We start from the raw sequence: 22,335 nt of genomic DNA, 5'->3' as shown, positions 1-22,335 counted from the left end.
GGATCTGAGCACTTATAAAGATTGACCTCATTGTCATCAATGTATCTATATAGTCCTTCACTCTCATGACCAATCATCCAAACTCTCTCAACAAGATGGGTCTTTATCAATTGCAAGTTTGGAAGATCCATTGTGGGAGGATATTCCTCTATCGTCGGGATCTCCAAGCTTGTGTAAGCTGCGTTTGAATCTAGGGTAGACATGATTTCTGGGCTTAAGAGCTTTTGCTTGGTTCAAGTAGACTTAGTCCATTATGTTCAAGTGCTTTGGTTAGGGAAAAGTCGAAACTATGTCCAAAACCGCAACCGTTTTCTCACAATTCTCGCAAATTGTCGCTTTCAGACACCCTTGACTTCCGGATGAATTTTGAGGCCTCAAACGACGTTTTTTTCAAATTTGAACTAAAATGGCTCTCAGGCTACGTTTTGATATAAAAACTTTTCCGATTCGATACCGTTTGTGAAAGTTATGGCCAAAACAGTGAATTGCAGTTTAGAATGGTCAAAATGAGTCCAATTTCAATTTTGAAAAAAAGATTTGGGATCTCTGTGAGACTGTGAACACTTCTGTATGGTCAAAAGTACAGTTGGACCCTAAAACTGGCCTAGAGACATGCTACGCATAGGATGTGTATATGCTCAGAATTTATCAAAATTTGGTCCAGAGACTCCCCTTAAGTCCAACAACACAATGGTATGCTCAGAATTTCATTTGGATTTAAAAATGGCCTTGAGACATCCTACGCGTAGGATGTCTTTTTGCTCAGAATGACTTGAAATTTTCACCCCAGGTTCTCCTTGATGTGCTGATCACAGTGGTGTGCTCATAAGTTGGTTTGGAGTCCTAAATCAAGCTGGAGACATCCTACGCGTAGGATGTCTAATTGCTCAGATTTTGTCCAAACTTGCACTGTAGCTTCCCCTTGATGTGCTAATCTCACAGCTATTTTTACTTTTTGATTCTGACACCTATGGGTTGGTGAAATGATCAAGAATATGTTCCAAAATCCTGATGTCTGTTCTGATGAACTCCCAAGTCAAATCAACTCCAATTGGACCAAATTTGCCTAGGAGGCTTATCTAAGGCTATATGACAGCATGGTATGGTCATAGGAGACTTTTGGTCTCATAATCATGCCTTAGACATCCTACGTGTAGGATGTCTAACTGCTCAGAATTTCCCCAAACTTGAACCGCAGACTCTCCTCAAGGTGCTGATCACTGTGGTATGCGCAGAATTAAGTTTGGAGTGCAAAATCACACATATGACATCCTACGCGTAGGATGTCTTTTTGGCCTGTTTGACCCCATACTTGTCCCACAACTTCCCCTTGATGTCAGTAACCCAGTGGTATGCTTAGATTTTGGTTTGGATGTCAAAAGTCCCAAATTTTAGCTGTTCTTGCCTTTTTCAGTCAAAAATGCTAAAGTCTGCTTAAAACCCAATTTTCTCACCCAAATGAGCTGAAAACTCTCACATGCACTCAAAACATCATGTATAACATGCACATGAAGTCACCCTATGGTTTGGTCTCAAAAATTATGCCTTGGGCACAATTTGGGTAGGATGTCTGACAATTTTTGTCTTTTGGTCTTGATCTGTCAAAATTTGGTCAAATTTCCACTTTCCAAGTGAATATGGGGTAAAACCTACCCTCAGAACCCACTGGTGCAGTCAGAATTTTCAAATTTGGTCTCCAGAACCCCCTTGAGACATCCTACGTGTAGGATTTCTATGTTTATAGAATTGCAGGTTTTCTTCACAGAACCCTTGCAAATGCTCTTCTATATGCACAACATCAGTCAGTCATACAAAAATGTCAACAAAAGCTTTTTTAATGCATTTTTACCCTCAAAAGCACACTTTTCCGTGATTTCAAATGCAATCAAGCATTTTAGCAAATAATTCAGTGATGAATAGCTCTAAATCAGAATCGGATCACTTACCTAAAGCTACTTCTACAAATCATATGGGGTTTTGCATCTATGAGTAGAAAAACGCTTCACTGCCACACACGGACTAGTAAACGCTTTTATCACCTCACAAATCACTCAACCACCAACAACTACTCTAATCCACAGATCCTAACTAAACCTATCTAGTCGCAGACCCTCGGCAAGACACACGCTTCCTGGCTATCCACTTGATCGCGGAATATCCTCTTCCGGATCCACTTAAGAAAAACGTTGTCTTTAGCCGAAACTAAATCAAGCAACCATCACACGAGTGTTAGTAGGAAACCTACTTAGGTCCTTGTGTCCCCGGCAGCTGCCACATACACACATGCATAAGGTAACTCACCTAATCATGTCAGATTCGTACGAAACTTAAGGAACACCATCCCCTCACTAGGATACACCTGTCCCTAAGCTTCTACACTCTAAACCCATCTGCGGAAAACGCGTAGGATGACAGAGCCGAATTTCAAAAGTGCCCGAAACTGAAATTTATGAGTACCTATGCGTAGCTTATGTAGCCACGATTCTATAGACTACTAGCACACAGAAAACAGACATAGTTTGATACACTTACGGCCACAAATAGCTCGTAGATGCGTCGGTGTGTGCGCTTCGTCTCGCATGGAATGCTTGGCGTTGTCACGTAGCTCTCCTCGAGCCTAGTGCAATGGTGCAGTCGGATCTCCAATGTGTTGAGCGAGCCGGGCGTAGCGAGAGGATGAAGCTCACACTCACTCTCTTTCTCTCTCACACATAGTAGACGGCAGCGCTAAAGTTTGATTATGATAAAAGTCCCCTTTACAAAATGACCTAGGTACCTTATATACTAAGGCTACCTTAGGTTTAACCAAAAATGGGGTTGAAAGGGTCAAATGGCTTTGTATTTACAATCTGGAAGTGCCATTGCACCCCGGCTTCTGAAACTAGAATAACTACTCATTACGAGTGACGTTTATATCCATAATCCGCAGCATTTCATAACTCGCAAAAGATAAGACTTTGGTACGAAACTTGAGTTATGTTGTGTTGTTGACCCAGCGGTCAGCATAAGTCCATAAGGGTTTTCATAGATGACTTTTGTATTTACAGCTCCAAAAGTATGCATCTCGGCAAGATTGATGAAGGATTTACTCTTTTAGCTAAGCTAGGTGGACAACTAAACAAGGACAAATGTCACATTGGGGAAAGCAAGGTTACACTATTGGAACATGTAGTGTCCATTGATGGAATCGAGGTAGATCTTGAAAAGATAGAAACATTACTAAATCTACCTTCCCCAACTTCCATCAAACAATTAATCTCTTTCTTGCAAAAGCTAAGATATTTGAGTAGATTCATACACTTACTCTCCCAAGTGATATTTCCTCTACAACAGCTGACTTTTCAAGAGACGCTTGTTTGGAATGAAGAAAGTGATGGGCATTTTAGAGAGATAAAAAAAATGTTAGGGTCACTCCCTGTAATCCTCCAACCTTGTTGGGAAGAAACATTCTTTGTAAGCCCTAGTGTGGGATAAGAAGACATTGGTGCTCCCCTCCTACAAAAAGATCCAAAAACATCCTTTATGAGGCCTGTGTATTTTGCTAGCCGCCTCATGGAAAACACAGAGAAGGCCTACACCTTGATGGACCAGCTAGTGTTAGCCCTCGTGTTTGCGGTAACCAAATTTCAGCCATACTTGCTGCCAAAGAGGTTTGTAATTATCACTGTGGAGGATATGTTTCCCTATGCACTACAACATATGGAAATCTCTGACAAAATAGCAAAGTGGGTGGTGCGACTTCAAGAGTTTGATTATACAATACAGGTTGAAATAACAACTCGAGCATGCTTAGCCGACATTTTAACAAACAAGTGCTATGAAAAAGTTTTCCATTTGAAGAGAAAGGAACTACCACCACCTCCAGCTCTAGAGGCTCTGGTCAATGCTTATAGCCTCTACTTTGATGGAGCATACAAGAGAACCAAGGATAAGGCAGCTGCAGGCATCATGGTCTTATCTCCATTGGGAGAGAGGATCCATGGTGAAGGGATCACTCTAGAAGATGTCCACTCCAAAAATGAAGCAGAATATCAAGCTCTAATTCATGGCCTTTGTTGGTGCCTGGATAATTCAATTGAGAGATTAAATGCTTTTGGTGACTCCATGCTTTTGGCAAGGCAAATGCAAGGTACATGGGCTTGCAAAAATGCCAGTCTCTCTACTAAAATGAGAGAAGCCAAAGCTCTTATGAGGAGATTTAGGGAGGCACAAGTACATCATGTGCCAAGAGACCAGAACAAGGATGCAGACCACCTAGCATCATCGAAGTTAAATGAGTCAATAGTGGGAGGAGTGGCCATCAAACTTCCACTTCAGCAAGGCAAGGAGGACGTAGAAGATATCATGCACATTTTGGAGCAAGGAGAGGCTCCTAAACACTTGAATGCAGGGGAAAGGCAATGGTTAGCTAGGAAGGCTACCAGGTATCGCATAGTAAATGATAATTTTTATTGTCTTGGTAAGGATGATGTGCTTAGGAGAGTGCCTTTGAGGAGTGAAATTGAAGAGATTTTAAAAGCTTGTCACGATGATGTGTGCAGAGGACACTTTTCACACGACATCACTAGTAGAAAGGTTCTACAAGCTAGGTTTACTTGGCCAAGTCTTCATCGTGATGTCAAAAATTGGTGTCAAACATGTGATGAATGTCAGAAAGCAGGACCACGACGGCTCATACCTGAACCTCAGAACTACCACACACTCAGTCAGGTAAAGAGTACATCATTATGGGAGTAGACTACATGACTAGATGGGTTGAGGCTATGCCAACCAATAGAATTACAGCTAAGGATGTGAGTCAGTTCATCTTTGACCACATCTGTTTCCGGTTTGGCACCCCTCTTGAAATACTATCTGATAGAGGACCAGGGTTTAGAGCAGACTTGGTAGGAGAACTCATGCAGAAGCTAAATATTCAGCATCGACACTCTACTCCTTACTACCCTCAGTGCAATGGCTTGGTGAAAAAGGTAAATGGAATCATTTGCAAAATTCTCACCAAACAGGTACATGCCATGCGCCAAGATTGGGACAAACACCTGAATGGAGCTCTATGGGCCTATAGAACCTCCTTCAAAACCGCATTAGGATACACACCCTTTCATTTGGTTTATGGAAAGGAGGCGCTTTTGCCCATTGAAGTGAAGTTAACAAGTCTTCGAATATTGGGTAGCCAGGTAGGCTCTCAAAAGGAGAAAGTACATCAAAGGATCATGGATCTAGAGAGGCTATAATTGGATCGTGAAGAATCCATCAACCACTACTCTCAAGAAGCAGAGAAGCGCAAAGAAAAGTTCAACAAAAAGCTAGCATCTAAAGACATCAAAAAGGGATCTCTAGTGCTTCGATATGACAATCGCTTCGACACTCATAAGGATGGAAAGTTTCTTTTTCAATGGGAAGGCCCGTTCTTGGTCACCAAAAAGTTCAAAAATGGCTCTTACAGACTTCGAGACATTGATGGTAAAGTGCACAAGACCCGAACAAATGGATGGCATCTAAAGCCTTATCACATTAGAATAAGGTCAGCCCAAGATCAAAGAAAGTAGGCTAGAGGCATAAATACCCCTAGCCAGGTTTGGGGGGGCTATGATCCGAGCCTATCACAAATTTTTGTTTACTATATTTTGTTGGTTTTCCTTGCTTCCAGAGGTTTACAATAAAAGAAAGAGTGAGAACAACCTCTTGGAAAAATTCAAAAAAATGATTTGATGGGAATTTTTCCTTGACTATTTCACAGGAGGTGAAAGGTAGAACCTAATGGTAAAGGGAAGGAAAAATATGTAAATGTGAAAAGAAAAGATATGATGTGTTTGTGGAGCCATGCACCCATGATTCAAGGGTCATGAGGGGCTCATATCATCATGGCTTTGGAGCCATATGATGATTCAAACAGATGGGACCCAGGTGGAAGACTTGGTAAAGGAAGGAAACAGACACATGATTTTTCTGGATTTTTTAAAAATACTTCCACTCCGATCCAAGAAAAGTTGTCTTCATCAAAGTTGTAGCTGATGAGCTGGAGATTTTAACCATATTTGTTTTATAATTTTTGCATCTACGGTCTAGGAGATATGTCCAAAATGGAGGACGCCAATTTTTTCAACTGTGGTGGAGACCACCCCCTCTACCTTTACTCACACACCCTTCCTTTTCCACATTGAGTCCTCTAAAAATCAGCCATTAGTCTTCTCACCCTCCCCTCCTTCCTCCTCTCTCTCAAGCTCATAAAACCATCACAAATTCCTCTTCTAATCACCTCTCAAATCATGATTAATCTTGTTGTAATTCATAAGTTTTCATTCAACCCCTTTCTATTATTACTAGATATGCCTTGATTTTATGTAGATTCTTTACATTTTAAAATAAGGAAGACCTTGGACTCAAGCTATGGAGGAAGGAGTGAAGACAACACAAGTGATGATGGAGCCAATTAGTTGCAAATAGGTCAACAAATCACTTGGAAGGAGCTTCTTTATTGGTGGAATGTCCCTAATCAAGCTTCATTTGTACAAATTGCACTTGGATCTTAACCTCACTCCTAATCACTCTCTTGCCTATATAAAGAGGCCCCCCCCTTTGTAATTTCAAGTCTCCCTCAGCCTCATTGAGTCTTTGTATCACTCATCATGAGCCCATAAAGCTCATTCATTCACTCTATTCTTTGCACATTCTAGAGTGAAAATTGTTTATGCTAGTAACCTCCCCTCCTCTTACTTATGTTAATTAAGAGAGATCTTTTATGTGTGTGTGAGAGTGCTTGATGTGATTTTGGCTAAATCTTGAGTTGTTGTTTAGTAATCTACATGCTATTTGTGTTGGGAGTGCTTGAAGTTATCCATTCCTTGTACACACATTGAGGTTAATGCTTCATTCATTGTGATAGCTCTCAATCGAAGAGCACAAAGTCCTCTACGCATTGATGTAAAGACAGAAATTTTCAGAGTTATGGAAGGCGTTTCTGTAGCAGCATTTCCGAAGTGAACAGGTTCAACAAAATTGATTCTCATCTCCTATTTTACATACAATGTCTTCCGGCACTCGCAAGGGTTCTTCTTCTTCAACAAGGTCCACAACCATTGTGGAAAATGATCCAAAATCTCCTAAGTATGGAGATAGCAACACAACCACCCAACCAACGACATCGGAAACCATGATCATGGCGTACTTGGTATCATTGCAAGAGACCGTAAACAAACAAGGCGAAGACTTACGAGCACTTGCAATGGAGAATGGCACACTAAGGGTACTTGTGGTTGAGAATGAGAATCTCAAGAGGACACTTGAGATGCAAACAACACGTTTGATGCAACTTGAAGAGGAAGTCAAGGAATGTAAACGCTCTCTTGTGGACTTGAATGCTTTGAAGGAGCGGATGAGCAAAGTAGAGCATGACCATGTATTGAAAGAGGAGAAATTTGACACTATGAGCCGGGATGTATGCGACATGAAAAATGTATGCACAAACAAGTCTTGGGCTGATGTATGTGGTAGCAATGTGGTTTCTAATTCCTCACTCATGCAAGCTATGGTTCAAACAAAGAATGTTGAGAATGTGGATGTGGAGGAGTTGAAGGAACGGGAGCGACGTTCCAAGAACATTGTTATTCGTGGAATTCCCGAAGAGAAGTTAGAGACACCTCCTTCTCTTGCCATTGTTATTGAAGATTTCTTCAAAACCCACTTTGGCATGTCCGGAGTTATGGTCTATGGAGCACATAGAGTGGGGAAGCAAGGAGCTCCTCGCTCGGGAGAACGGCCAATTGTATGCACCATGCCGGATGAGACCAAGCGAAAGATTATCCTTGATAATAGTTGGATCTATTTGAGGGATACAAAATGTTTTGTATGTGAAGATCGCACTACTAAGCAACAAAATATGCGTCGCAAGGCATATGAGAAAAAGAATAATAAAAACAAGGAGATCTCTCATGAAGAAAATGTGCCCAAGGAGGAGGCAAGTCTCTCAAGCAAATAGGGATGCGTGACCTATGAGACCGAGTTACAATTGAAAATATGCTTTTGGAATTGTAATGGATACCCATGGAATGCGGGGGTTGGCATTGATGAACTAACAAGCAAAGCCGATGTTGTACGTCTTGTTGAAACTTGGGAGCATGATACACAAAGGATTAACGGCTTGGAGGATTACAATGTACATTCATTGATGTGGTCAAAGAATCTCAAGCAACGAAGAGGACAAGGAGGGTTAGCATGTATGGTTAAGAAAGGATTGGAAGATTTTGTATCAATTGTGAAAGATGACAAGTACAAACGTTATGTATGGCTGAAAATTATGACACCAAAAAGAGCACCCATTTTTGTAGCCGGTTGCTACATTCCTCATCATGATTCTCCCTTTTATGCTTGCATGGATAGAGATCAACCATTTTCTGATTTGGAAGAGGACATTGCTTATTTCAAAGGTGAAGGTGATGTTATTGTATTTGGGGATATGAATGCTCGCACAAAAACATTGCAACATGATACTCAACAATTTGATATGCCATACATTTCAAGGGAGTTGGAGGAAGTTCACTTGTATGATCGTACTTCAATGGATGAGAAAGAGCCGGATCACTATGGAAAGTTACTTTTACACATGTGTAATAGCACGGGTATGCTCATTGCCAATGGTGTATCTTTGTGGAGTGGAACCAATGGATTTACATGTAGAAGACATAATGGGGATAGTGTGATTGACTATATGCTACTCTCTGAAGCCATCATGTATCGCATAAAGAGTTTTATGTTTGGTCAATGGACCCCGGAATCCGACCATCGCACCTTATGTATTGACCTTTCATGTGGAGAAGCAACTAAGCATGATAATCTCAGCCAAAGGAAAGAGAAGTTATCACTATGTATGGATTTCAAACGGGCACCAATGTACATTGAAATGGTTGAGCAAAAATTATGGATGACAAAGCTTCAATGTGATGCACCATTGGAAACTAAATGGGAAGCTTTCAAGAAAGCTATTTGTTCTTGTGCGGAAGAATGCTTTGCCATAAAGCATCTCCATGGTATCCACAAAGATAGATCACGCAAAAGGTGGTTTGATAAAGAATGTCAAGATGCTCGAAAGTCCTTGATAAAGCTTGATGCAACTATGGACAAAGACAACTATCAAAGTCATTTGCGTACATACAAGGCATTGATTCAAAAGAAGAGAAGAAGATGGGAAGTAAAGCAACAAGAATTTCAAGTCCAAGAAAAGGCACATGCATGTGGAAGATTTTGGAGAAACTTGAGAGGCAAGCGGGTTGAGAATTTTGGTAACTTGAGTCTAGTGGATATGTACACACATTGTAGGCAATTATATGAGCAAGAAAATACTGAAAAAATGCCATTTTATGGTTCACTCTCATGTATGCCGTCTTTTTTTACTATTGAGGATGTATGCGATGGGCTTGAAAAGTTGGCCGCTCGCAAAGCGGGACATCTTCAAGGTATCAAGCCGGAGATGATCAAATGGACGAGAGATTTTACCCATGAGTGGATGTGTGATATGTTCAACCTTGCACTTCAACATGGTATGCCTTATGATTGGAGTACTAATTGGGTTAAGCCTTTGCATAAAGGAGGGGATGTAAAGAATGTAAGCAACTACCGGACTATAATGATTGGGTCTCTTATGGCAAAGTTATTTGGGTGCATAATGGAGATGAAATTGATTGATTGGGCTGAAGAGAATGACAAGCGTGCAAAGGGACAAGCGGGTTTTCGTCGATGCCATAGCACCATTGATCATCTTGTCACTCTTCGTGTTCTCATGGAGGAAAGTCGGTTGAAAGGCAAGCGATTGTATTGTTGTTTTGTGGACTTTAAGAAAGCCTTTGATATGATTCCACGTAACAATTTGTGGAGAAGGATGGAAGAACTCCAAGTGCCAAGTGAGTTTATGCTTGCGGTTTCTCGAATCTATGAGAAGGTGATTTGTCAATTGCGCATGGGAAGAGAAATTTCAGAAATTTTTGTAAGCACTATTGGGGTTAAACAAGGATGTCCATTGTCACCAACTCTCTTTGGTCTATGCATCGATCAATTGGAACAAATGGTACTTGACTTTATGCAAGAAGAAGGCATTGAAGAGGTCACTATTTGCAATGCGGTAATCATGCTTTTGTTGTATGCGGATGATGTAGTGCTTCTAGCACACACTTTAGAAGATGCACAAAAGCTTATGGTTGTCCTTGAGAACTTTTGCTTGCATAGTGGGTTGATCGTAAATGAATCCAAAACAAAGGTTATGCTTGTGAAAACCAACCATAAGGAGAAGCCATGCATTGTGTACAACAACGAGACACTTGAAGTTGTTGAGAGCTTTAAGTGCCTTGGCCTTGAGGTTCCATCCAATCACAAGTGGCATGAATGTGCTATGCGTCGTTTGGAAGCGGGAAAGAGAGCATATTATGCATTTGAGAACATGTGTAATGCGGGAAACATCAAGTGTTGGGTTCTCAAGAAGTATGTTTTTGATGCATTGGTGACACCGGTTCTTCTTTATGGAGTTGAAGTGTGGGGCGGGAGCATCTCAAAGTCTACTTGGAAAGAGTTTGAGAATGTCCAAAAGCGTTTTCTTACAAACTTTCTCCAAGTTAAGACACAAACACCATATATGCTCTTACTTCTTGAGTCGGGATCTCTTCCAATTGAGGTTATGGGCATGGAAAGGGGTGTGGAGTACATGATAAAGATGCGTCAAAACCCCTCACATCGACTTCCTACAATTGCATGGGAAGCAAGCAAAAAAGTTCAAAAGACGCATAAAAGCAAGATCTTGAGCACGGGATGGATGCAAGACATAAAGAAGTGGTTTGGGAGATGGGATGCATTACACTTGCTACATGATGCTTCAATTGACTCTCAAGTGAATGAAGCTTTTCTACAACGCCAATGTATTACGGCTTGGGAGAAATCCGGTGGGTCACGCTTCATACATTACACCACCTATATTGCCCCCAACTACAAAACCATGTTCTTCGCTGAGAGAGGAAACCGTACTCACACTTACATGCTTGAGCCTATTCCCTTGTATGCGATACGCACTATCGCAGCAATTCGGCTTAGCTCCCATTTCCTTCGATGCGAGATAGGGCGTTGGGGCAATGGAGAAGAGTCAAATCGATTGTGCACATTATGCTCACTGCAAGTTCGAGAGTCTGAGTACCACACACTACTAGAGTGCTCAGCTTTTGATCACATCCGAACTTGCTTCTCTCACATTTTCAGCCATAACTTAGACCTACACACTTTCCTCTCCCAGCCAAAGTGTGGGCTCTCCATTGCGACTCTCATCACTACAATTTTGGAGCATCGAGAGTCACTCATCAGCCATACACATACTACATCACATGTAACTTTGGTCCCATAGGTCATATTTGACCTCCGAGGACGATAATAAAATCTATCTGGACGATAATAAAATCTATCTATCTCTCTCTCTCTCTCTCTCTCTCTCTCTCTCTCTCTCTCTCTCTCTCTCTCTCTCTCTCTCTCTCTCTCTCTCTCTCTCTCTTTGCGTAGCGGTCCTAGTCCATGCTTCCAAGACTAGGTGGTGCCCTCATCTGATTACGATTGCTCTCTCCGTAAAATGTATAACCACTCTCTCTCTCTCTCTCTCTCTCTCTCTCTCTCTCTCTCTCTCTCTCTCTCTCTCTCTCTCTCTCTCTCTCTCTCTCTCTCTCTCTCTTTGCGTAGCGGTCCTAGTCCACGCTTCCAAGACTAGGTGGTGCCTTCATCTGATTTTCCTTGTGGCGAAGTTTGTTTTGGTGTAGAGGCCGCCATTCCAAATTTCCTTCGTCAACACGAAACCTCCTATTTTTTGTCAAGATTGCCCGCATTGAACTTTCTAGGCAAAACAAGCGTGCCACTTCAAAACACTTCACATTTGTACATTCCTAAAGAAAATTAGGCATGCTCTAATGGGTTAAAACATGCAACGGTGCCACATCCCCATCCTCGCTTTCCCGACAAGGTATGTACACGCTTGCAACCATGGAAGACGTTTTTACATAAATCATAGTATGTACATTTGTAGGTCCCACACATAAAAAACATTAAGAGTGAGGGTGAATATTTGTATTTTCACATTATGCACGTGCCATGAAACAACAACGTATTCAAGGCTTATGAATCTATTGTCTTGTTTACATGGATACAAGTGAGGACTCTATCTTTTCTTAGGATCGTTCTTTGCTTAGCTATTGTTCGTCATTGATGTACCTGACACTTTCCACATTATAGAAAATTACTCCAAATTATTCCATGTACAAAAACACTAGAATGATATCTCATTCTCATATTTATGTAACAAAATGAATCAAAAACTGAGTCGTTTTTGTGCTATTCCTTGTCCCTTGTCTAAAGCTAGCTGTCTTTTGAACTGTTATGTTCTTTTTTGTATATGTATTAATTTAGAAACAACAACACACATATCCTAAACACAAGGCTCTCCCAACCTTCTAGGGGATTGAGAACTGTGATGGACCCACTATCTATAATTCCTATGTAGGTTGATTGGTGTTAGGTAGTCCATCTTAGACTATAGTTTTTGATTCCTGCTCATGGATATCATGGTCTTTAGACTTTGTCGGTTTTAGGATTTTAGGTTAATCCATCTTTACTTACCTTGATTCTAAATAAATTTTCAGGTACACACTCATGATAAGATGAATGCTTGCATGAGAGTCATCTATGATCCACTAAAACACACAAGGATTATGGAACAAATTACAGAATACTTGAAAGATCATCGTGCTAGAAAAGCCCATTCCCGTAGAACAAGACCTTTACTTGCTAAAATCAATATAATCTCTTACCCAAAATAGTCTCTTTTTAATTCTTTAAACTTTTGTTACATGCCTTATCCCTCTCCCAAGGTCTAGAATTAGATTCAAAACCTCTTTCTGTGACTACCTCCTTTGTCCTTTTATGTATAAGCAACTTGGATGCATCACAACTTACCTATGATTCTACCCATGCATCTGACAAATTCATCTATTCTACATATGCTCTTCTTCAATGAATGGGTCAGAATTTTGGCTACTTTAGACAAAGATATTGCAAATGGTGTAGCTATGATCTCTCAATACATCGCCCAACCTACCTGTATTAGCTTTACAATACAATCAAGAGCTTCCTTAGTTTGCTTCTTCAGGTGCTCAACATGCTATGTTTCTTAAGAAATTATGTGGCCTCAATCCCGTTTTCGTTAGTACCCCTATTGTCCCAACAATTGGGTGGAAAGTTTTGCACAGACAATGCTACTCTAGAAGCTATCAAAGAATTCCAAAATAATTTATGCACCCTTAGTGACTCTACCCAGTTAGAGATGATTTCCAAAGTCTCCAAAGTTTTCCCTTTTCTACCAGTTAGACAAGTTGAATTTGAGTCCTTTGGTGTAGACCAACAACCTATGGATTCTTCCCAGCAAAGGTTTTTTGGAACCTATCCTCAATGAAACCTAGGTATATCTTGCCAACCTACCTGCTTCTACAGTGGAGGATTGCAGACTCAAAGTACTTAAAGGTGAAAAGTTTCTGGACAAAGGGGAGCTCATTAAGGCCCGTATTAATCTCAATTCCATTTATCACTTTAAATGTTCTTTTAATGGTGGACTATACATTCGCATGAAAATATGGAGTTTGCCAAGAGAAATCTTGACTTCTATACTGAATTTATCTGGAATGTCTTTCAACCTTACTTCTTCTTGCAAATTCCTTGACCCAAAAGCCTCCTGTGATTGCAACATTATGTGGTGCAAGAAGCCTTATTTGGTACATTCTCAATCATTTGGAACATCTCGTTCTAGAAAAACCTGTAGACTTCCATTTATCTCTTATTTGCTCCTAGCTGGGTGGGCAAGCTAAACCGCTGGTAATTGCTCAAATTGCTTTCAATAATTTTTGAGACTTGATGATTGACATTCTTAAATAACTCAAATCAGATGAGCCTTGTACTTATCTCACGACCTATGCCAACTACAAGGGTGTCAAAATTTCTATTGGATTACTCAAACCCTACATTGAGGATGATGATTCTCCATCTCTCAAAAGACCTAACTCTCTAACCACCCCCGGTAGCTCTATACATCTTTCCTAACACCTGGTAATTTTTGACCCCGTGGAAGGAATCATATTTCTAGAAAATCTTTAGGGGAAAATCATATATATGTACACTGTGAACTCCTTGATTGATTTTCATCCAAATCTATATTTTGTGAGTGTTTTGTTATACTTTTTGGTAACCATAACCTGTTAGATAAAGTCTTAATAGGTTGGACATATCATCAACCTATTAAGAGTCTAATTTACAGCAATTACTTTTTACACCATAGTCCTATTCCTGAATGTTCCTGTGAAAAGTATGATGCTTTTTGTAATGAATTTGGTGATTTAGGCAAGCATGTTTGCACTTGTGATCTTAAAATTATTAATGATTCTGCAAGTTGAGAGGATTATTGCCAAAGGTCTAAACCACATTTCAATTTTTCCAAAAAACCCATATGTTGCCCTTTTAGCTTTACTTAGTTGTTTGATTGAGCTAGTCAATACTCTCCAACTGGAGAAGACAATCCTACTAGACTTAACCAAATTAGTTAAACGATGGTTTTTTTCAACTTGAGTTCAACCTAAAGATCCAAAAACTTGTAAAAAAGTGGTTTACTGTTGTTCTTGATCAGGCCGCCAATTGTCCTACTTCTATGTGCAAAAACCTTGTATGGAAGGCTACTCACTTAGAACGAGTAGTAGATGATCTTATCTCCTATTGAGGTCACTAATATTATTTCAAATCATTGTAGTAGTCTCAAATATTCTCTTGAAACAATCAAATTACTTGTGTTATTCCCTACCTATAAACATCACAAACATAAATTTTGGTGGATTTTCGACGCCTCGAATGGGATCTTTACAATTATTGGTAAAGACATTACTTTTTGCCTAGAACTCATATTAATTAAGTTTAAATCAGTGTTTGCGGGTCGCCACGACAGACGTCCATAGCATAGCTCTCAAGCATCAACATAAAATTATCGATACAGGGGAAGCAACTCGGATGAGGCATGGAAACTCACTAGGGTGTCAATCCTAATGAAGTGAACTCGAAGAGATGCAACTACTAACTCTACAAGCAAATCAAACGCACTAAAGCCAAGTAATCTGCCTATGTCCTACTACACAGCTCTACAGTCATCACGCCCGTTTACCATGCAAATCATATCGGAATCGCACGAAACTTGAAGGGAAGCTACATGGGACTATCAGGAACATATCCTATCACTGTCACAGCATTCTAGAGAGGTACAAATGTAGCGATCGTTCGTCCCATAGCACGCAAAAACAGTAAACGGATGATCCTAAAGGGTCATTTTTGGGTCCCTAAAGCCTCTCCTAGGGTCAAAACAACATAAAATACGCATATAAACACTCAAAACAATGATTTAAGGCCTAACCCACCTAGTTGTAGATGCAAACTAGGACGCACGTGATATCTCCTTGTACTCAAACGTACAAAGAGAGGGGAATGCAAGATAGCCACACACACCAAACACAAACATTCACCATGCCAGAGAGAGGTAAAGAGCACAAATCAACTTGAGCAACTCAGTCTTATCCTTAAAGACTAGATACACACAAATCTTGATGAGAAATAGAGAGACAACACAAAACTTGACCTTGTTGCCAATACACAAATTGTCTTAGGGTCACGGGAGCCCTCTCACCGAGCACCCTCTTACAATTCACCTTTTAGGCAAACAATTCAACAAGCCCTCAAACCACCAAGCATGAAATGGCACAACAAACTTCAAGGACAATATACCTTCAACCACCTGATGAGCCAACTTATCAAGTCAATTTGGAGAGAAGAGTCGTAGTTGCAGCATACAATTGCACCCAAAACTATAAATCTTATTTATGCACAAGAGTAGGCTACAAGTGTGGTGAAGAGTATGTCATACACTCCACTCCTCTAGATGGCATAACTAACTTCAAGCTTCTCCATGCACCTATGTGTAATGATGGAATAGAGCACTCACGATGCACACACTCTACACAACTAGGCTTGAAGAGTGGTGTGTTATGTGTTGAGAATGGTGTGGTGTAGTGTGATCATGTGATGATTTACAAGGGAGAGAAGGGCTCTATTTATAGATTTAGAAGCCCCGATTAGGATTAGGCCTAATCAAGTTTATTTGAAGGAATAAAAGATTATGCATATCTTTATTTTTTTTAATGAGGGTGGGTCTCTCTTGTCCTTTGAGTCACATGGATGTGGGCTCAAGGGAAGAGAATTATTGAGGATGAAAGGAGATAGGATTGAGTGAATAATTTGGGAGTGCCTACTCTAGTAGAGAGTGCATTTTACAATAAGGTTAGTGGTTAGTAGTTAGTAATTATCACTAAAAAATATTTACAAAATCATTCACCAAATGGTGAGATATATGATGAGAAAAGTTAGAGAAGGGATGAGCTTGTAAAGAGAGGTTGAAGCTTTAGAGAAGTTGACATTCACCTCTTTACAGCACCCGAAGAAGAAGCAGTCAGCATGGCGAAGCAGCGCGTGTCGATGAAGCTATGTTATTTCAAACCTTGGAAAATGCATGATAAAAGCCTTCATTTGCAGAGGTTATCCTTGGATTTTTGCTGATTTTTTGAAGTTCTTTACAAAGCTAAAGAGAGTATGGTAATATGGACATATATGTGAGAGAAAGGGAGACACATAGGGTGTAGAAATGGAGGATGAAGGCTATGGAGGTGTGAGAGATGTGGCAATGGTGAAGAGGGTGAATTAGGACATGGGAGTTGCAGGTTTGGGAGTGGGAAGGAGAGGGAGGAGTGTGTGTGAAAGAGGAAAATGATAAAGTGGAAGAGGGAGTGTGGCTGCATAGCATGGGCAAACTGGGGTCCACCAATAAAATCATAGCTCACAGCTCGTAGCTCGTAGCTCAAAAAAATATGAAAAAATTTGAGGTGAAATTTCAGCTCACTAGCTACAACTTTTGTTTGTATCACCTTTTCAAATTCGGGGAGCATGTGATCTTTAAAAATTCAGCAAAACCGACTGTTTTTTCCACTGCACAAGGTCCTTGTGAGGTCCTTCTTTGGATGATTCTTTTGAATACCTCCAAGAGTGAGCTCCCCATGGTGAATGCATGCATGCCACATATCCTTGACCTTATTTGTTAGGTCTATAATTGAAGATATTGTTGAGATCATGATATAAGTGAATAGTACAACTAAGAAAATCAAATATTGAGGGGCCAAAAAAAATATGTATATGTCAAATATAAATAATATAGGTGGAAAAAATATAAAGGGGTCAAAATAAATCTCTCTCATTATAAGTCTACCATAAAAAGATGAATATTTTTGGTGGTCTAATTTATGAGAGTAATAGAGAATAGATGTAGGAAGGAAAAATGACAATAGTGAAAAAATATACACATAAATAAACTAGTTTTTTTGGATTTTTTTGGGATGGAGTTACACCAAAAATAAGAGAAGCTTGCATGAAATTATTTTTATATGGAATAAAGAGTATGCAAAATGGTAAGAACAAATATGGTAATGGTGAGTCAGTGACTAGCTAATTAAGGATTTTTAAGAGGATATGGGAAAAGTCCCCTAACTCACACACACCTATATACAGTGAAATGGTAGGGATAGCCACAGTGTTTGGATGATTTTGGTAGGGTGGGTTAACTCACTATGGCAATTACGGAAAGCCAAAAAACGGCTATCAATACCTAGTGCTTTCTAAAGTGGCCGGCGGCGGCCAACTTCTCATGGACCTTTACATACTTCATTGGAAAAATTACATCTTTGACTCAGACTTGACATAGACGATTGTCATTAGACTTTTACAGGGTTTGATGTTAAACATCGGAAAAATAATGTGACCACATCAAAACTTTCCCGGCTGACCCAACAGACGCCTTGGCTAGGTGGGTACTTGTATGTTGTTATCACCCCCAAACACTCCCCCCTTCCTAGCTCATGTCGTCCCTTGGCACGACCATTTGTATTCTGGTCTTCTTGTTGATGAGACTCCCCCCTTCCTTGATTGAGTTATATCTGGCATGTTTTGCTTGTTCAAATGGGGTGCCCATTTGCCTTTGATTGATGAACATGTGTTCTTTGTGATTTGGATGTTGTGCATGTTGTTGCACATCCTGCTTTACCTTTCCATGTGTGCAGTTGGTCGATGATACCTGCTTCTTTGGATACTTTGCCTCCTGGTACAGTTGACTTTTTATTGGAGCTCGTATCTCAAAATGTTTGAGACTTTGACGTGTGTGCACTGGCATCTCCAATTTGATTTTCTTTGCCACTTTGTCAATAGAGCTTTGTTGGTATTTTTGAAGATAAGAGCTGCTCTTGTCGAAGCGTAGTTGAGAACAATGTGGCCCCACTTTATCTCTTTGAAGATCGTGTAACAAATTCTTTATTGGTTTCATTTGATGGAAGGAATATATACAATAGAATAGTGATGGGTGTTTCTAAATTAGGGTTTAGAACCTGAATGACCAAAGGGAAAAACCCAGTGGGAAAAAATGCCTTTGGTATACGCTCTTATTGGGGTTGAACACTTGGAAGTTGAGTACCTGTTCACGCAAGGTGAGTGCTTGGGAGAAATAAAGTAAGAGTGCGTAATGCAAGCGCCAATTATGGGACACTCTATATGCACACAAGAGTTCTTTCAAGAAAATCATGTGGTGTGAAAAATGAGTTGTTGGGTGCTTCAAGGAACAAATGTAGCACATGTGATATCCAAGGACATCTCAATAGCTTCCACATTTCCAAGAAGGATTTTTTATGTTGAAGCTTCTCCACTCATTACTCACTATGCATAGTGCGTGAGTGTCTTTTGGACTATCTTCTTCACTTTACCAAACTTAAAATACATAGACTTGGACTCTTATGCTCACCTATACCAGCATGAGTGACACAACATAAATATGCTCAACTCCTCCACCTTGAGCAGTACCTAGAATAGCTAAGACTCTTAGACCACAGAGAATATTACTTGAAGCTTTGGGACTAATGCCTTGCTCATTTAGTGGCTCAGCTTCCCGACTCTTGACTTTTATGCCATGTATGTTAATGGCGACTTGGACTTACGTGTTCATGGCCTGAAACCCAATGCCATAAGTTCTTGAGATTAAGGCCTCTATCATTGCTTTGGTCCCTGGATGCCACCATATTTTCAAGGAAGTTGGCATACTTTGACTCCTCTAGCGTCTTTTGTTGCATGGGATGTTCCGTAAGGAGGCCGCATTGTTGTACCTTTACTTTTTCATCTTTGTGAGGAGCCTGAGTTTTCAAGAGTGGTTTTGGGAACCACTTTGTTCTTGCTTCATGAGTTGCTCCCTTGACTTGATGGACACTAGGCTTTTGTATCCATACTTGGCTATTACCATTGTAAAAGCCTTGCTTTTGTAGTAGAAGACGAGGGATCCATTTTGAGGTTGTTTCTCCCTTGGTTGTTCTTAGTCTCCATTGGATCTTTGTTGTTGTTGATTGTCTTTGTGTGGGGTCCTTTGCTACTTGGTTGGTCTTAGTGGCTCTAGGTTGAGCAACTACTTTGGGTAACCATATTTGGGTGTTACCTTCATAGAATCTTTGTGCTTCAAGTAGCTTGATGGGAACCATCAGTTGCTGCATCTGTTTGTGTTGGGTAGCTTCGTTGAAGTTTGACTTTGGTACCCATACTTGCTGTGTTGCTTTCTTGGAAGGTCTTTTCTTCTGTCCTTTTTTGTTGTTCTTTCTCTTGCTTGAGTTGTTTTTATTTCGTTGATATCTTGGCTCGCTCATTGTAGAACTTCTTTCTTGAGGTGAGTACATCCAGGCTGTTACTTTAGGCTTTTTGGCCCAAACATTAATGTTTCCTTCAAAGTAGCTTTGAGCAATGATTGACTCATTTGATGCTACCCACCCTATCACCTTTTGTTGTTGTGGTTGAACCCGTGTTTCATGTATCCAAACTGGGTCTTTGACTTGCATGTATTCTTTGGATACCAACACTTGGTTGACATTCGTCGGCTTCTTCTGGATGCTTTTTTGTGATGGAAACTTTGGTTGATAGACTTTTTGCTTTGGTTTCCATTGCATTGTTGATGGTGTGGCTCTTGATGTAGAGGCTTCGTGGGAAATTTTATGGAAGCTCGTTGAAGGTAAAGTCGTCTGGAGAGGTTGATATACTTCAATGTTTACCTTTGCTTTACCTTTTTCCTTGATGGTTGGCGATTTTTTCTCTGCATCGATTTGAGAAGCTTCATGAAGTCTTACCGTTGTTCCTCCAACTTTCTGTCAGAACCAGACTCTCTTTGATATGATGGGAGTTGATTATGTGGAAAGTATCTTTATACTCCCCGATACTCAATTTGAGTACAGCTTCTGCCACTCCAAAGCTAGAAATCGGCATTTTTGAACTTGTGTAAACTGTTTCTTCTAGCTCATTGATTGGTGGCTTTCCCATCATGATCCACGTTCCATAAGTCATTAGATTCTTTGTTGCTTCTGGATCTATTATGGCCGAACATGTAACCTTGAGCCCTGTTTGTCCTCATAAATTGAATTTGATCATCGTAGGAGATAGTCCATCTTCTTCCTTGTCCCTGTTCTTCTTTTGATCTTGCGTTTGTTGAAGATTTTTTGTTGAACTTGGAAGCTTTTCTCCTTCATCTACTTTCAATTGCACTTTGTCTGGAGTCGGCTTCCTTGAAACATCTTTTGTTGTTTCTTCAAGTATGTCAATAATGACATATTCTTGTGGTTGCTCTGCTTCCTTCGTTTTCAATTTTGCCTCATGATCCAGGATGTAGCTATCTGTATCACTTTTTCTGCTTTCACACTCACAAACTTCATTAGCTTCCTTCAACACTTTCAACATAAAACATGAAACTAGGTCGTAGCCTTCTTCATTACAAAACTTGGTTGGAGTTAGCTCATTTACACACACATCCAAGGTTGCCAATATTTGAGTCCATCCAAATGGCTCAAATAATTGCTCTGGAAAGGGTTCCAGTATGTAAGATTCATCGTCCATTGATCTTTCTAGGATGCAATCCTCCTTCACTGAGCTTCCACACGTCAAAGCACCATACATCCAAAGTTCTTGCTTGGTTTGTAGCCACGCAAGTATCTCTTTCCCTTTGACTATAGTAGAGTCAATTTCTTCTAAAGGATTTCTATTCACATCTCTATAGCTATGGTCTTTTATGCTTATTTTTGTGGTGATCTTTTTATGTCTCAAGTAGATATAGTCATAGCCCCAATCTTGAACCATCTTAAGTTGACGCATGAAAGGTCTTCCTAAAATGATATCAAAATTGTTTCCTTTTCCAAAATCTACTATTGCAAATGTATGTTCATATTCAATTCCACAAGAAGTCACAATAATTTGCTCTAAGATACCCAGAGTTTTTTCCGTGTATCCATCTGCAAGTTGCAGCTTCATTCTAGTTTTCCTAAGCGCTGGTCTACCCCATTTTTCCCAAATGTCTTTTGTGGCTATGGCTACTCCAGCCCCACTATCAAGTATAGCCAATGTTTTAACTCCTTTGTACTCCACAGGTAAGGTGGTGTTTCCTTCTTCTCCTTCGCAATATTCCCCCACCTTGTTTATTGGCACAGGTTTAGCGTTTGCACTTTCTTGTTGAGTTTTGTTTGATTGTTCATTTGAGGGTAGATCTTGAAGAGGTATCTTTAATCCCATCTTCCCCAAATTGTTGCCTACTTCATCCCATACATGTGGTCTAATATTAAGCAGTTCAGATAGAGTAATGGTGCACTGTATTGGAGCTGACATCAACTCTTGCAAAGTCTTTGTATCCATCATCTTGGATACGGCTTTCCTTTGAGATGGCACCACTCTAGTCTCTGAGTCTGCCTCATGTTCTCCTATGTATGAGGGTAAAGTCTTCAAGGACTCTCGTTTGCTTTCAATTGAAACTTCCGTCCCTGCATCTCCATTTAGAGATTGAATGTCTCCCTGATAGACTTCACGCCCTGTATTGACCTCAGTTATGGGTGCAGATTGGAAAGTCGCACTTCCATCTTTTGCACTTCTAATTGCTTCCCACAATTCATTTGGCCATGGCTCATCTATCTCTGGGATAGGTGCCATAAATTGTGATCTTGACCTTGCATCATTAGTGGTGTTAGCCACTACTTGATCATCTAGCTGAATTTCTAGGTTGTTGGTTTCTTGTGTTGCAATTTTTGCTTGCACATCCTTTTGTGATTCTAGCTCAATGTTTCTTTGAGTTAATGTTTAAACAACCTTTGCCTTAGGCATTTCAAATCCAACATTTTTTGGTTTTGTTTC

This window comes from Adiantum capillus-veneris, chromosome 10 (genome assembly GCF_014529385.1).
Source record: "Adiantum capillus-veneris isolate H3 chromosome 10, ASM1452938v2, whole genome shotgun sequence".
Taxonomy (NCBI): domain Eukaryota; kingdom Viridiplantae; phylum Streptophyta; class Polypodiopsida; order Polypodiales; family Pteridaceae; genus Adiantum; species Adiantum capillus-veneris.
Note: the sequence above shows the minus strand (reverse complement) of the source record.